General features: G+C 35.0%; 1 protein-coding gene across 1 annotated transcript in view; it reads left to right on the top strand.

The window, feature by feature from the left end:
- Positions 1-18,715, top strand: part of HMGCLL1 (3-hydroxymethyl-3-methylglutaryl-CoA lyase like 1) — a 255,407-nt gene that overhangs the window by 21,863 nt on the left and 214,829 nt on the right. The gene's annotated exons all lie outside the window — the stretch shown is intronic.

Genomic DNA, 18,715 nt, shown 5'->3' with positions numbered 1-18,715 from the left:
GTGATGATATTAACTAGACTCATCTTGTGATCATTATGTAAGATACAGATATGACATCATTATGTTGTATACCTGAAACTGAAGTTATATGTCTGTTGTAAATCATTAAAATAAAAAAAATATTTTGAAATAAGTTGGTAAATATTGAATAAAGTAATACATTTGAGGTAAATAATATCAATAATTTTTTATTTACTTTCTGTTAATGGTAGAAACCATCTTATTCAGTATTAAAATTGCAGCAAATATGGTATAATTGAATTTAGTTACTTTTAGAAATTTTGATACAGCAATTTCAAGGTTTGTTCTGTTTTCACTTTTTTTCAACCAATTTAAAAAAAAAATCACTATGTTTTTTAAACCATCAGCTAAAAGAAATACATGGAACAAAAATTCTGTGTCTATATTTTGACTCATAGATTTCTGTCTTCCTTGATGTCGATGTCAACAGTTGGCTTATCTTGCAAATTATTTTGAAGTTGTACTGTTTAAACAATTTTAACAAATAGGTTAAGCACTGGAAGTTTTCATTTGGAAGTGTTAAAAGTAGTAATAAATACATTTTTTCATAGTATTTTTAGTATGCACATAATTATATATATATGTTTAGTTTTATATATTTGTTTTATATATATGTTTAATTTTATTGTTAATATACATGATTTTTGACTGCAAACTCTTATAATGATAAATACATTTTCTAAAATAAATTTTCAAAAGTCTGTTTTATATAAACATTATCTTAAAGGGCACATTAAGTACATTTCCTACTGCCACTTATGTCATAGACACAATATAAATGTTGGCCAGAAAAGTTCAGCAAATTTAGAACACTTGTCTTTGTGTAAAAATAATTACAAAAAACAAAAACAGCAATCGATTTTCATATTCTCTCCCTTTACCCCTCCTTATGTCCTTATACATAATGTGTATTTTTTTAATTACAAAATGTATCATATAAAATGAATCAAAATACAAATATATAATTTTGGGACAGTCAACTAGCATATAGCAACCACCAAGGTGAAGCAACGAACCTTATACTCTAGAAGTTCTTACTCTCCTGCCTACTGGCCTCTTTCCATGTATCCCTCACCCGCTCTGTGCCCCAGCTAACCATCATGCTGAATTCATTTACTTTCCTCACAGATTGTTTATTTTCATATTTTCATGCCACTTAGTACTGACAAATAGTGGGTGGGAATTGGTATTTCCTTGTGGTTTTAACGTTCAATATACTAATGAGTATGGTATTTTCTAAGTTTAGAGCCATTTTTACATCCTATCCTATGAAATTTCTGTTAGTTAATTTTATGTATAGTAGTTGGGGGCTAATATATGCTTTTTTATTGATTTGTAGAAGTTCTAATTACACATTCAAAATACCAATCCTTTGTGATAAAAGTTGCAAATGTCTTTTATCACATTGCGGCTTACTTTTCCTTTCATTTTATGGTATGGATGAATACAAAGTCTTAACTTTTAACATGGAAATACATACTGGCCTTTGCTTTTTTTCTTCTTCAAATTCTTTTTTTGGGTTAAATTCATATTCAATAAACCTTTTAAGTATTTTGCCATGGAATAACAAATGAACCTATATGAGATACAAAGCTTTTTATTATCACATTCCATTTTATGTCAAAGAATTGGGGAGATTCTGTTAATTTATATTAGAAGGAAAGATCCACATTAGCTGACATCAGTGATCTATCTGTAGCAAATATGCTGAAAACAAATTTTAAGTGCAAACACAACAGGGACCCTCAGCTTCGTATCATTCTTCCTTCAGGCTAACTCTGATGTTAGAGATTGGGATCATTGAAATAAAACAGATTTTCCTTCAGATTTTATCAAAATATAAATATAATGCTACTTCATTCCTGAACCGCAGTGGATGTGAGTGGTTTTGTGCATCATTTCAGCTTCCTGCACCTCACTTTAGATACCACTATTCAAGAACAATCACCTTGAAACAGGGCCTCTCAAGACCTCTGAGTCTGAGATTATATAAACCAGGAAGTTTTAAAGGAATCTATATTTATAACCTCAAATTCCATTTGTAGTATTGTAAAAATAAATCTACCTGGAGAACACAATCTTTCCAATGATCCCTTTCACAATTGCCCTCATTGACCTAGGTTGTGAAAGAAAGACATTCTTCTCACAGATCCTGAATCTTAATTATAAGACATTGTTTTAAAGGAAAAAAAAAAAAACAAAAAACCTCCCTTCAGGCACCAAATTAGAGTAACTTATACATGGGGATTAGTATCTAAAAAAAAAAAAAATCTTTTGCAGGACTTTTTTTCAACTCAGGAAGTTCATTTTGTTGCAACAAAATTTAAAAAAACTCCAGTGAGTTGTAATCTGGTACATTATTAGACAACATTTTATGCAAGTTTATGGAACTTTAGAATAAGCCTTGAAGGAATAACAAAAAAATGTGATACTGCTATAGCTAGGCTTTGTTTCTTTTTATTAATGGATAACTAAAGTAGTTACATAAAATTTACATCTCCAAATATGAAAACTAGTAATATAATTTAGATTGAAACTGGTCTCATTCAAACAGTAAAAAAGAGTTCATTTATGTATATATAAACTAAGTTTAAAATTGTTACTATTTTATTCGGGTACTACAGTAAAATTTTATTTTTGTGTTTAACAATTATATGTTAAAATGATATATTTATATACATTTATAGATTGTCAATAATCTGAATAACGAATGCAGAAGAAAACTTTTGCAGTTAGAGAGTTATAGAAAACAGTGTTGTGTAGATTTTAAGTTACATATGCATTTAACTATAGATAGTTATGACAGGTTATTCTATATCTTATTTAGATAACTTAGATTTAGATAATATTCTTTAGGGGAATTAGAAGGAAACTATAAAGAGTAAAATGGATGCTATAAAATTTCTGATTGGCTTTTCTTATGTTTTTAAAATGCATGATGGTGAGTACTAAATAAGTTTATATTTAATTAGTTTAAACATATATTTAAAAAATTTAAAGATACTTGCAAACACTGTCTTATCTCTTTTGCTGCTATTTAGTCACAGAGAAACAAAGATGTCAATTTTTAAATACACAAGGATATTTTTCAAACTCTCATGAGTTATGTAAATAAAATGTTGAAGAAAAAATAATCTAGTGAGTCCTTTATACATGGTGTAAGTCAATTGGTATTTAATAGCAGTGGCAATTCTGGGTGTTAAAAAGCACTTCTGTTTTAAATTCACTTAAATAGGGACCTGAGCTTTTGAAATAAATTTAATCTGAAATAGATTAGTAATATCTACTCATCTGATTTCCTTTCACTCCATTCCACAAAACCCTACACTAGCCTAGAAGAAAAGCCGTTAAAGGTTATTGTGTGGGTTCATGAAAGGAAAATGCTGATGGATACCCACTAATCAAAACTTTGTCAACTAGGTTTTATTTTTCTGCCCATTATTCTTTCACAGTTTCTCTAGAATGTCTAGGCTTTTCTTAGATAAAGCAGCTGACAAAATTTTATTCTGCAATATATTTAAATTGGTTTTCATGTCTAATTTCTTATTCTTCAGAAGTCAAAAAGATGTGAATTATACTGAGAATAGTATTTCATCTCTTTGTTCATCCATCCCCAAATGTGCTGGGAAACGTAATTCTCATGTCTGATTCCACCTTTATTCCATATGGATTCCACATATATCAGATTTTTTTTTTAATAACCAATGCTGTTTCTCTGACTTGGTTGACTGGTACGAGGGTGGAACCCAAGGTAGGCTAGTCACCCATGAACCACAGTCGATTTGCTTAAAGATTAACCTGGTCAAAAGATTAACCAATTATAGCTCTTCTCTGTGTATTCAGTCCCAGAGAGTCTAGCCTTTCTCCCTTCAATAAGTGAATCTTTGAGAAGTTAAGCTCCAGATATCTGGACAGCTGTATTTCCCACCGTGTGCATTAGAACAAATGGAGTCTTCAATTTCTAGAAAGAATCAGAAGAATGGTGCTGTGAATTAGTATACAGAAAAATAAACAAAACTATGATATGTGCTATAGCATGGGTGAACTTTGAAAGCATGCTAAGTGAAATAAGCCAATTGTACAATGCTACATATTATGATTTAGTTTATATGAATATTCAGAATAAGTGAACTAATATAGACAAATAGATTTGTGGGTGACAAGGGCTGCAGGTAGAGGAGTGGGAGTTACTGCAAATGTATGAGTTAGTTTTGTTGTGATAAAAGTGTTCTAGAATTCCATAGTGATGATGGCTCCATAACCTAGTGTATTTTATATATATATATATTTTTTTAAAAGATTTTATTTTTATGCGTATAAGAGCTGGGGTACAGACCAGAGGTGGGGGGGTGTGTGTGAGAGGATTCACCAGACACAGAGTGGGGAGCAGAACAGGTAGACTGACTGAAATACACTGCTGAGGGGAGCAGCGGGCAAGTCAGGAGAGGTCTGCTGCTCATGTGGGTTGCTCCCTAGCCGGGGATCAAACTTGTACTGCAGTGGCTGTGGACAGCTTCATAGTTGCGTCTTAACCCCTTGCACCACCAGGGAGGCCCCAAATTATATATTTTTAAAAGGAAATGTTATATATGAATTATACCTCAAGAAAATATTTTTGTATTTTATTGTATTTTTAATGAGGTAATGATTTATAACACTATATATTATTCAAATATATAGATTTTCACTTTGTCAGATAGTTGCCACACCACACCTACCACCCAGGTAGCCATAATCCTCCACCACAATCCATTGGGACCCTGTCTCCTTTTTTGCTCCACACCCCTTTGGTAACCTTAATTCTAAAGTCAGATTTCTAGGTTACGTTTTGGTTTATTATTATTTGTTCCTTTGTTTTGTTTCTTTGTATGCCACATATGAGTGAAATCATTTCTTTCTCTTTCTCTTATTTTTTTTTTTAAGATTTATTTATTTTATACAGGAACCAGGGTACAGGCCAGATGCACTGGAGGGTGAGAGGATTCACTAGAGACAGAGCAGGGAACAGAGCAGGCAGACTGACGAAATACACCACTGAGGGGAGCAGTGGGAGAGACAGGAGAGGTCTGCCATGGCATGTGGGATTTTCTCCAGCAGGCCAGGATCGAACCTGTGCTGCAGAGGCTGCGGATAGCTTCACAGTGTGGTGCTCAACTGCCTGCGCCACCAAGGGAGGCCCTTTCTCTTATTTTGTTTAGCATTATCCACTCCAGTTTGATCCATGTGGCAACATTTCACCTTTTACTAGGAGAGTTTTAATCCAGTTACCTGCCTTTGGCAACTTAAGCTTTTTCCATAACATGGCTATTGAAAATAGTGTGCATTGAACATAAGATTGTTATAACCCTTCAAATTAGTGTTTCTGCATTCATTGGGTAGATACCTGGAGGTAGAATTGCTGGATTATATGGGAGATATATTTTTAATATCTTGAGAAACCTGCATGCTGTTTTCCATAAAGGGTTAGAACAATTTACTCTCCAATCAAATACTGAGCATTCCTTTTTCTCCATATCCTTGCCAGTACTTATTTCTGATCTTTTTGCTTTGTGATTATATATATATATATATATATTTTTTTATTGTAGTAACATTGGTTTATGATTTAGGGCCTCCCCTGGTGGTGCAGTGATTGAGCGCTGGGCTTCGAAGCTGCCTGCAGCCTCTGCAGCGCCTGTTTGATCCTTGGCCCCCGGGGAGGGTCCCACGTGGTGCGCAGACCTCTCCTGCCGCCCGCTGCTCCCCTCAGCGGTATACTTCTTCAGTCTGCCTGTTCTGCTCTCCCCTCTGGCTCTGGTTAATTCTCTCACCCTCCCACACTCTGACTGTACACAGTGCTTGTATAAAAAAAATAAATCTTTAAAAAAAAAACAAAACATTTATGATTTAGAGGTATGGGATCATACCCTCAGGTGTATGTTACACCACACTCACCCCCAACACACAGAAAGTTCTTGTGAGATGGGTCATTTTCACAAGTGTGAGGGGGTATTTTATCATGGTTTTGATTTGCATTTCCATGATAAGTAATGATGAACATTTCTTCACTTGCGTATTGGTCTTAGGTGTGTCTTCTTTGCAGAAGTATTTATTTAGCTCATTTAGCCTTTCTGCACAATTTTTGATTGGCTTAATTAAAATTTATTTTAAAATAATGAAGTAGAGACTTTGGAGCAGAATGGGGAAAGAACAATGAAGAGAGGTCTGATAACAAACAAGCAGCGAGATTTAAATATATTTAAATTTAGGGGCTGTTCTGATTAAAGGTATGCCAGGACTATGTCACAGATTATTCAGGAAGTTGTGTTGACTTTCTTTCATTTCAAGTAAAAGCGTTTAACTCCTATCATTTTTGTTTTCCTGGTTTTGCATATGAGGAGATTGAGCTCACGGAATTAAGTAAGTTTGTCTAACATAATGGGAAAAGTACTTGAGTATGTATTCTTATAACTAACTTTCGTTGCTTTCTCAACACATTTGAATTTATTATAAATGTATTATTTTCACAATTAGTCCTCACTAATATAATTGCTTTTTCCTTTTCCAATTAGATTATTTGGGGAGAGGGGAGCAGTAAGTTTTTCCTTTTTTACTATATATCTGTCTAGCTAGCTAGCTAGCTTTCTGTCTTTCTTTATGAATTATCCAGTAATCTTCTATCTGCATTTTTCATGAAATTACCTGTTCCTGGAACTACTTCTTAAAGCATAGATATAAATGAGACTTAGTAACAGAAACAAAGTATAGCTAGTTTAAATTGGAATGAATGTAAGGATACTATACTTCATGGAGCTGGAATAGGAACATAGTCATCCCATCAAGGTTTAGTACAAGAACTAGGAAGTATTTACTTTTTTGTGTTTATTTCTTTTTAGAAACTGTTCCTTCTAGTTTGTAAACCTGCTATCTACTCCACCCAGGTCATAGAAAACATAGATTTTATTCTAGTTCCAAGGATTATACATTGTTTATGTTAAGCTAGAGTTTTTCAACCTTGGTGCTGTCAACATTTTGAATTGTATAATTTCTTGTGGGTGTATTTCTGGGCATTGTAGGATGTTTAGTAGCATCCCTGACCTCTGCTTATTAGATGATAAAGCCCCACCCTCTCCCCAAGTTGTAACAATCAAAGATGTCTACAGACATTGTGTAATGTCTGCTTAAAGGCAGAATGGCTCTTGGTTGAGAACTGCTGTCTTAAGGAAACTCACCCAGAAGGAGATCTGAATCTCAAATTCCTGGAGAAGGAAATCTAACTGGCGCAGCTTGGGGCCAAGTGAAAAGGCATAACAAACTTTTGCTGTAATATAAAGGAAGTTTCATGGCATGAATGTATCTTCCGGAGCCCGTACTGGTGCTCTGTGACAGGTAAAGGGAAGGTCCATGAGAAAGATATCAGCATAAAACCAAAAAATTTTCTAGTATGGAAGTTGCCAATGGTTTCCATTATAGACAGAACACTGACTAATTGATCTTGACAGAAGTTGAAAAGACATTTTTAATCTGAGAGTATTAAACTGGTCATTTTCTATTATAATCCTGCATGTACTATATAATTATGCTACTTGGGCTTCATAAAATGAAATTAATTTAGGTTATTTCAATAGTCTTCTTCATCCCCTTTACTTGAGAGATTTTTAATAGAATAAAAACATATGGATTCACTTAAATAGAAAAACTCATGACTAGTAATTGAACCCATGTTTCCTCCACATTGTCCAAACTAGTGAAAGAATTGACCGCATTGTGTCTGTCCATACCACAACGAGAATCAACATCCTCCAGAGGCATTATATTTGGAGACCTTGTGATAGATCTGCAATGAAAGCTGAACGTATAAATCCTGTCCTGTCCAAGGGGTTCTGCTCACATTTCCTCAAGATAGGGAGGTTCCAGTCATCCCCCTGTAAAGTTACTCTTCACTTACTCAATGTAAGTGGTCTTCTACTTACATAGTGTGGTTAGAGAGAAGAAAAGGTGAGACCGTGAGCTGTATGATCTATCTGTTATGTTTATTAGCTTCCGGATGTATTTACTTGATTGGACTCAAAATAGGTTAGCAAAACCAAAACAAGCGTAATGCTTTGAGGTATTTATAAATTTATTGGAATTTATTAGTGTGTACCCAATAGCCATGTCAGAATAAGCAAACAAAGGGAAACAATCACATTGATAAGTGTATTACCCAGGTTTTAAAAGAGAAGTTTCCATCAGCACTAGGCTTCTCTAGATCCTATTAATCTAGGCAATTGTTTTCACTAAAACTTATTTAAATTGTACCTACAGTACTCTAAAATACACCAGGAGGTTTGTGAAAACTTTTTTTTCTGTATAGAGAACTATTTTGAGGTCTGATAGTGGCATGTTGGTTAGAAGATGTCAGCACTCAATTTAGATCAATAATCATATGTCTTAGCAGGAGATGAAGTCCTGTAGATTAAAAATAAAAGCAGTGACAAGAGTAGATAGACTTAAAAGTGTTGGTATCTGGAAAGTGGGAAGCAGCATATTAACTGGGGCTTTCTCTGGATGGTAGAATCATTTTGTGTTTTTTCTAGTTGTCTTTACATGTATCAGATTTTAATCAGAATAAAGTTATTGACCTTGGAAGCTATTTTAAGCTAATAGTCATTTAATGAATTCTTTATAAAAATGCTATTATATTCCTTGGGAACTTATTGCTTAGGTTTAAAATAATATGTCAATTCTGAGCTAGTTTCACGTGAGGTGTGACCTCTGGATGGCCATTTCTCAAGTGAACAAGAAGGGGGCTAAGCTCCAGTGAACAGCTGGAATAAAAACAATAGATTTCCTGAAATACTGCAAATTTATTTAGTCTGTGTCTGTGTGATACCCGAGTAAAGTCAATTCTGTCAAATTAGACACTCCAGAAGCCAAACTCAATAAAATATAAAAATCAGCCCCAAGAGGTTTTTGACAGTTGTGAAATCTAACCTGAAATTTCCCTTATCGCCTTGCGTTTGACAATAGCCTAAAGGAGATAGGCAAAAAATAATTTGGCTGGATTCTATATTTCTTTTTTCAAAACAAATGGGGTCTGTTGAATGATTTTTTTAAACATTAGAATAGGCCTCATTGTTACTTATTTTTCTTTCTTATTCATTGCCTTATAAAGAGAAAGTTCTAGCTTTTCCATGCTATCAATTCTCCTTAGGGGAAAACATTCAAAATATGCTTAGGAAAACCCCAAAATATGTGTAAAATAAAATCAGATCTCCTTACCATGGTCTCCAAGGCCCAGTGAAAATTAGTGCTTGCCAAGTTCCCTGAACTCTTTTCTCCAGATATGCTGGCTTTCTCTCTGTCCTTTGAATATATCAAACTCATTCCCACACAGGACCTTGTACTTGATGCTCATTTTGCCCAGTGTTTTGTTTTTTTTTTTTTTATTATTACAGCTCTTCATGTGATTGCTTCTCACCATTAAATCTTAACATCAGGGGGCACCATTTTCAGGGCGGGCTTCCTTGACCAGGTACCTTATCTGAAGCAGGCTGCCCAGACTCTGATCACTCTCGGTAGTCATATTGCTCTGTTTTGTTCTAGTCCCAGCATCAGTCACTATGTGAAATTAATTTGTTCATTTATTCCTTTACTGCCTATCCCTTCTCAATAGAAATTTATTCCATTTGTGCCTGTGGAGTCATATTCTTTTTTGTTCACACTTGTTTTTGTTTTTAAGATTTATTTATGTATGCATATAAGAACTGGGGTATAGGCCAGAGGTATGGGGGGATGAGAGGATTCACCAGAGACAGAGTGGGGAACAGAACAGGCAGACTGACTGAAATATGCTGCTGAGAGGAGCAGCAGGGGAGACAGGAGAGGTCTGCTGCACCATGTGGGTAGCTCCCTGGCTGGGGATCAAACTCGTGTTGCAGAGGCTGTGGACAGCCTCATAGGTTGTGTCTTAACCCCCTGCGTCACCAGCGAGGCTCTCTTGTATCCTCCCTGCTTTGAACTGTCCCTCGCACTATTGAGTGAATAAATAATCGTACCTCAAAAAATGACATTTGAAGGCATTAACAGTAAATAGAAATTTTTGCATGAGCTTTTGCATTTATATGGATTATTTTTAATAATCATAATATTTATACATAAAAACAAAGTTAATAATAAGAAAATAAACTTTTGAACTACCACATTTAAAATATTTTGAAAATATCCATAGTAATTTTCTTCTTTTTAAACTTCTGTTATTTTCTCTGAATATTATTATATTGGACAAATTATTGAAAATCTATATTAAAATAATGTGTGTGTGTTTGCATGTACTGTGTTTAGACCCTTTTTTTTCTGATAACACAACTGTTTGATTTCAACATATGGGAGATTTCCTTTTTGTATTTCAGTCACATTCAACCCTGATTTGTTATTGTTTGAAATTCTGAGAATGTTTTACACACGTTTACAAAAGGGAAACATTTGGCCACTGATAAACGAATGACAAGCATGATGTAAATGCTTGGGGAAGATCCTTTAGGATCTGTGCAGGAGACCTGCACATCTGTCTCCAGCTGTGTAGCTATGCAGAAATGGAATGACTAATCCTGGTTTGGTCAAAGTCAGTAATTATTTTTACTGTTGATCTGAAGATCAAAGGTTATTCCCAGGAAGTAAGGATAGGGCAATGGACTTTACTATCTAACAACAGTGGAGATTTATGCAAGCTATCATTTGGTTCTTAGCTTACACATTAACCTGGTGCTAATGCACATGGATGACAGCAGAAATGTAAACAGCCTTGATGTGATATTAATTATAATTGGCTAAAAGTAAATGAATCTACTGGTTTGGAATCATCTTTGCCCTTTTGTCTGGCAGCACATCCTGACTCCAAATATTAGGAAAATCTACAACAACTATGTCACACTTTAAAAGATAGTGTATAACTCAGCTAATATTCAAAACTTCTTTTGAGCTTCTCATTAAAATAACCTTATATTGAAAAATTATAACTTTGATGAAATTACATAGGTGAGGATAGTGTAATTCTACTTGGAAATAATTGAGAAATATTAAAATTTTAAGTTTTCTATATTTTTTCATCAAGAAGCATATATCCTGTACCCATTCTGTGAGGTATTCGCTATATTTTTATTTTTCTCTGATGCCAAGCCAATTTCTTAAATGAGAGACAGAATATTTATCAAGGGTGTACTGTATATGCGCAAGCACATTTATACACACACACACAATCTATGCTATATGTTTTTTAAAGATATTCTCCCCTTTAAAATTGTTATGAAAGGGCCTCCCTGGTGGTGGCACAAGGGGTTGGCATGCAACTCATGAAGCTGTCTGCAGCCTCCGCAACATGAGTTCAATCCCCAGCCAGCAAGGGAGCAAGCCACATGGTGCAGCAGACCTCTCCTGTCTCTCCCGCTGCTCCCCTCAGCAGTGTATTTCAGTCAGTCTGCCTGTTGTGTTCCCCACTCTGTCTCTGGTGAATCCTCTCACCCCCACCCCCACGTATCTGAACTGTACCCCAGCTCTTGTATGCATAAATAAATAAATCTTTAAAAAAAACTATTATCATTATAACCCACTTAATATTAATCTGATCTTTTCTACATTTACGGGATCTGTGAATGCCAAAATCTCCTGCGTATTGCATCCCTCAATAGTAAAAAGGCAAAAGAAAACAAAACAAACCAAAAATCCATCCCATTTTAGTTTTTACGAAATGAAGTGGATTCCTAAACATAAAACAAAAAATGTTATCTGACATGATTTTTTCACTCATTTTTAAAATTATATATTGTCTAAAGTGAATAAAACCCACATCCTTCTGGATCCAAAAGAGAACAGGTAAAAATAGTAATTATTCCAGAAAATTTAAAGAATTTTCATAAATAATCAACACTTCCTCCAGAAATGTGTTAAGTACTTTAAATACAGCTTGTCCTCTATTATCTTCAAATTATATACTGTGAAATTTGTTGAAACTTTCTCCTGTACCCATTTACCTACATTTCTGAAAAATTTTCATAGCTTCCTTTTTTGGTAAGAGTACTCCAAAAGACAAGGTCATATTTTTAAATCTAAAAAAAAGGAAAAATACCTACTTACAAACTGATCTACCTACTAAACAAGTAGTCTGAGGATTAATTACACTAATGAGTTGAAGTAGAAAAGCTCTTAGAAAAATATATTTGTACCTGGGTTGAAGGAAAAAAAAAAAACGGTTAAAACAAGCAGAGCATCCTAAGGAATGGGCTGTTAAAAACAAAATGTTTTGCAGTATAGCATGACTCAGCATGAATTTAATTTCAAAGACTGAAACCATCCTTAAGACATCATTCCAAATGCCTGTTGGCCTTTGCATTTCCTCTTTGGAGAAGTTTCTTTTTAGCTCTTCTGCCCGTTTTTTTGACTGGGTTGTTTGCTCTGTTTTGTTGAGTTTCGTCAGCTCTTTTTAGATTTTTGTGATCAGTCCCTTATGATTAGTATTGTGTGCAAAATTTTTCTCCCAATCAGTGGGGTGTCTCTTTGTTTTGGTTAATGTCTCTTTTGCTGTACAGAAGATCTTTTAATTTGATGTAGTCCCAGATGTTTATCTTTTCCTTCACTATCTTTGCTTTGGGTGATGTATCTTTAAAGATGATATTGAGGTGTATGTCATATAGTGTTTTGCCAATTTTTTTCTTCTATATATTTAATGGAGTCAGGACTTATGTCTAGTTCTTTAACCCATTTTGAGTTGGTTTTGGTGGATGGTGAAAGGTAATAGTCTAGCTTCAATTTTTTGCATGTAGCAGCCCAGTTTGCCCAGAACCATTTATTGAGCAAACTGTCTTTGTTCCATGTTCAACATCACTCGTAATTGGAGAAATGCAAATCAAAACCACAATGAGATAACATCTTACATCAGTGAGAATGGCACATATCAAAAAACTAGCAACAACAAATGTTGGCGAGGATGTGGAGAAAAAGGAACTCTCCTACACTACCAGTAGGAATGTAAATTGGCCCAACTACTATGGAAAGCTGTGTGGGAATTCCTCAAACTGCTAAAAATGGAGCTTCCATATGATCCAGCAATTCCACTCCTAGGTATCTACCCAAAGGATGGCAAAACATTTATTCAAAATGATACCTCCACCCCTATGTTTGTTGCAGCACTATTTACAATAGGTAAGTTATGGAAACAACCCAAATGCCCCAAAACAGATGACAGACCAACAAGATGTGGTATATATACACAATGGGATATCGCTCAGCAATCAAAAAAGACAAATCCATGCCATTCACAACAACATGGGTGAATCTGGATGGGATTATGCTTAGTGATATGAGCCAGAAAGAAAAAGAAAATTACAGGATGGTTTCAATTATAAGAGGAATGTAGAGGATCCAAATAAGGGATGGGGATGGGAGGCAAAGTTATTATAATAAAGTGAAAATCAAAATCAGTAGGCAACTATAAACCAGAGACATTCTACAGGCGGGGGGTCAGGGGAGGGGGAGAAGGCAGTAGGACCAAAACAGGGATGGGAAGAGCACAAGGGACTATGGTGATGGTGTTACAGGGCAGGGAGAGGGGCAGCCCAGACCCAACAAACCTGCCTACTCTAAATGGGTTCTGCCATCCGCAGCATCAACACAAAACATGTGAGACTTTAATGGGAAGGAACTTTCATACAATTAGTAAACAATACAGGAAAGGCAAAGAATCTAGTTTCTAAATCAAGCATCCAAAGTTACCTGTCCCCTCATGGGTAAAAGTCCATCCAAATGGGGTAGGCCCAGAGCAAGGCTCCAAAGCCCACCACAGGTCTAAAGCATCTTACAGTGGGGACCCACAGAAAAGGATCAGAAGCAACCAGACAAGTCTAGAGGGAAAAGAACAAAATCGAAAGCAAGACAAAAACCGCCATTGTCACCTCCCCACGGGTCTCTCACCCACGTCTGTGTCACCCAGTCCACGACCAAAAGGCAAGAGTAGTTTCTTCACATGTCTCTCGGCTCCATGTGCCTCCTCCAGGTCTCCTTCTGGCTCTCTATCCTGCTTCCTTCCTTCCTCGGTTTCCTCTGCAGCTTCTTCTCTACCTACACAGCTCCACCCTCCTTTTGGGTGGGGCAGGGAACCTGGAACCTCCCCCTTTCCTGGGGACCACCCTGTTACAATGGTACATGGGTGAGTTGGTGGTGGGAATTTTGTGGGACTATAATCGAAATGAGAAAGCATACATTGTACAAAAATGAAAAATGATGTAAAAAATATATAAAATAGGGCCTCCCTGTGGTGCAGCGGGTTGAGCGCACCACTGTGAATCTGTCTCTGCAGCCTCTGCAGTGCGGGTACAATTCCTGGCTGGCCAGGGAGAGTCCCACATGGCGCAGCAGACCTCTCCTGTGCCTGCTGCTCCCCTCAGCATTGCCTTCGGTCTGTCTGCCTGCTCTGCTCCCCACTCTGTCTCTGGTGAATCCTCTCACCCTCCTGCACCTCTGGCCTGTACCCCAGCTATTGTATAAATAAAATGAATCTTAAAAATATATATGTATATATATATGAAAAAGACATCATACCGATCATTAAGTAAATGAATCAAACAATTATAAGAAGATTTTGATAATTTTGTGTGTGTGTAAGAGAGAGAGAGAGAATATGAGCCTTACCACTTATTATTAGATTCTAGGAAGTAAAAGCACAAATGTTCTTTGTAACTCTTAACTGCCTATTTCAGCTTAACTGAGCCAGCAGTGCATGTTCCTGTGTTTATTGCTGTGTAGGAGAAATTCTGGGAGCGCATTCTCACTTGTTTCTTCCCTTTGTGTCACATCTCTCCATTTCTCCCTAACTTTCTCATCTCCCTTGCTGCCTTTACCTCATTCCTTTAACTGGTCTCAGTAAAATACTTCTTACTGACTTAATGGGTAGTGGGCACTGATCACACTCTTTAAAAATATAGAACTTTGAAAATGAGAAGCACAGATTTGGCTCTGTCATTGCCGTTGAACAGAATGGTAGTGTATAAGGTTTGACATTAAGGCAACGCTGTGGGGATATGGAATGGCCCAGTGGAATGAGTTATGTATGTGGATCTAGATCTAAATTTCAGAAAGGTCTCACCACAAGCATTTTAATCATGGCACTTTCCAGAGGAATCAATGCATGTTTCTTCTCTTTAAGATAAAGATGGGTAATTCACACATGTTATGTTTTCCAACTCCTTTGAATGTGGTAGTGAATGGTTTTTCCAATGCTATTCATTTTGTGGTAGGACTTCATAACTTCTACATAAAACACAGTAAATAGACCTTTAAAAACTTGGAAAAAGTGTGGAGAATGTTCCGTTCTATTACTACTCTTGTAACACGGAAAAGCATGTCTCCTATTTTGTGAGCATTTTACTACCATCTAGTTCAAGTAACACTTCAAAGTTTTAAGGCTATGCTACTTGATTAAGATTTCCCCCAAAATATATATCCCTTAAGGTATGCTGTCCAACTAAATAAAAAATATAGATTCAAAATTGCATTGACTTAGAGACAGTTATATGGGGGGGCAGGGATAAATGTTTTCAATTATATTTATGTTCAATATCAACAACAACCATGGTAAGACAAAGCTGAGTTTATTGTTCATTGTACTAAGAGAGCATCAGTAGAATTTCAGAAGGGGAAGATTTCTCAGACGGATTTTATTGAGATTTTGAAGTTTGGTTTCAATGGGGGCAGGCACAGAAAGGGTGGCAGAAGAGGACAATTTGGTTGAATAAGTATTATAACAGTTTAAGACTGGTAAGAACACAAAGCCAGGATTTTTAGCAAGGTGTTCTAGGAGTCTTTCTAGGTTAAGTGTTTACTCCTGCTTTTTATTGAAAGGTTGGTAAGTCTTTGTAGATGTAGTGAATCATAAAGACAAAATTATGTTAATTTAGGCATTGTTATGTGGTGGTAATTATTACCAGTTTTTAAAATTTGTTTAAATAATGTAGTCCTTCTGAAATATATTTACAAATTATTGCTATAATAATTGATGTATATATATATATAAATAATTGGCATATATAAATATATTATTACTATAATTGGTAAATATATTTACCAGTTATTACTATAATACTCAAAAAAGGCTAAATTTTTAATGCCAATTTTGTATATGTCTGTAGAAGCACTTATGAGATTGATAAATAAAATAGTCAAATACTTGTAATTACTGAACTGCTAGAGTCAACAAAGAAAATTATAGCGATTTTTTTTCCTATTTTTTCTTTATATTAAAGAACTAACCAGAATTTCTGTTCTTAAACAGATTGAAAATACTTGAAATGATAAAAACAGAAACACTGTGCTAAATTGAATTTTACTTAATATGGAAACCAACTTTATGGGACTGTACTACTACAAATATATTTAAAGACTGTTACATTTAAAAAGATGCGTTATTTAATAGGTCAAAAAATACATGTCCAAGAATCAGATGGATAGAAAATGTTATGTGACTGTTAGGTTTTTTTTTAATTTATTGAGGCTAAACTGGGTCAAATGCTATCATTAAAAAAAAAACTGAAAATTTTGGATTGATGTTTGTGGTTATTTCTAAAATAAGTAATCTTTGAAGATTTATTTTATAAAAAAATATTATTGTCTTCTGATATGTCACAGGTCTTTTAGATTTATAAAAACTTTTTAAAAACTTTAAAATTTGAAGCTAGTCAATTTAGAATATATATTAGTATCAGGATGGAATTATAGGACAGTGTATCATGGGCAACTGTGATGGATAATAGGTAAATTGAAGAATTAAATTTTTGGTACACTGATTGAATGAAATAAATGTTCTAGCTTTAGTAAGAAGTTTTTCATAAAAAATGATTATCATCCACCTAAACACAGCATTTCCATGTCATATAAATATTTCTGGGTTAAATGGTCAATCTCAAGCATCAAATTAGTATCACTGCTGTAAAGGAAAGGCTAATTTGTAATCTCTGTCATCATCAGAACAGCCTAAAGTGGAAGCTGAATCAGCATTGTGAAATGTTTCTGTACCAGTGATAGCTGTTATTTAAATCTTTTAAACAATGCACCCCTTTGGAAATTGTACTTTAAGTCATAAAATAATCTTGAGGAGTCTTTGGTAAGAGAGGATCCTGGAAATAACACCACCAGGCATTCTGAAACAGTGAAGTACTCTGAAGGGAACTGTGAGCCTTCTACGGGAAATGTTTTACTTGCCTTAAAAATTCAATTAGGTCTCCCCAGCTTATGGGGTGGGGATTCAGGAGCTAGTGTGAACCTGATCAGTGTTATAGTTCATATGCTAACTGAATAGGAGAAGGTGCTACCTTAACATATCCCTTGAAATATAACAAAAAACCTGTGTTTTCCTAAACAGAAATTACTCTTTCCAAATTGAAACTATGGAATTAAAGATTTCAGAATTCTCTTTGGGATTAGAAGACACTTTAGAAATATCTGGGCTAAGGAAAACTATTCCTGTCAGGAAGTAAGACACTTTTATAATGGAAACATTCAGAGTTTCATAGCTTCTAGCTAGGGTAATAATAAACAGTTGTGATGATTTGGTAGTAATTCAATAGTTGAAATGGAAAATAGAGGAAGAAAAAAATTGCTCCAGTTCCAGAATTTGGGTGTTTCCGTTTATAAGATGGCCTAGTACCATGTAGGTATGAAAACCAATACTCTAATTATGACTGATGTGGAAATGAAGGTTCTCAGCAAGTTAATTTTACTCAATAACAGAGCATCATTTTCCAGTGGTTATCATAAACCATCCATCCATTTTGTTTCTTTCACCATCTGAGATCTACAGATAGTAGTGATAATTGCAGTACTTTGTTTCCTGGTAGTTTTATCCTTAGATCTTTTACTATAATAGAGGCTTCTTTCTTCTTTTGAAACCAGTAAGCTTTCTCTATTGTGCCTTACAAGAAAGTGGTGAAGTCTGATGTTGACTTAATTTCTTCGAGTAGTTTTCATTTTTTTATAATGTTTCTCCTTGGCATAAAATCAGCTTCAAGTAATTTCAGTGCTGCTTTATGGAGATTTGAATCAAGAAATCAAGAAAAGAGATCAAATGCTAGTTTCTATTTTTCACACATTTGAAGATTCAAGGCTAAGCATATTTTTTGCTGGACTTTCTAAATGCTTAGTCTTATTATGCCTTGGAAAATGGAAATGAAACTTGCATTGGCATTCTCCGCGGTGTAATTTGGATCCTTGATTTTCTGGCTTCAGTTCACATGCTAAGGATTTGGCATAGTGAGGCCAAGGCCATTATAAATAGGCCCTGGCTTCTGAAATACTGGGAGCATTATATTTATAATGCAAGAAAGCTTAAAAAACATTGCTTTCATTATAATGGGAGCTGCTATAACAATCCTGTAGACAAAATGTTTATATCTCAGTCTATTTTTCCCAATATTTCTTTGTAAAAAGCCTTATATTTTTATTTTGTAGATGGCTGAAAAAATTGCTTAAATGAAATTAAGATGCTCAGATGCCAGAAAGATGTGTGTAAGCAATGAAATATGATGACTTAAAAAGTAGGTTTTGTTCCTACATCATTCAGGCTTACCACTTACACTATTCACAACCATTGGATACCTTCCATATTTCTACTTTGCAGTAGGAAGAACTGGCACTGAAGCTTCCTCTTTATACAGTAATGTGGGTGGAAAAGGAAATCCTCTGGAAAAGT

The sequence above is a fragment of the Talpa occidentalis genome, unplaced genomic scaffold (assembly GCF_014898055.3).
Source record: "Talpa occidentalis isolate TD23 unplaced genomic scaffold, MPIMG_talOcc4v2.1 talOcc4.2, whole genome shotgun sequence".
In the NCBI taxonomy this organism is placed as follows: Eukaryota; Metazoa; Chordata; class Mammalia; order Eulipotyphla; family Talpidae; genus Talpa; species Talpa occidentalis.
This window is presented reverse-complemented; position numbering and strand designations above follow the sequence as displayed.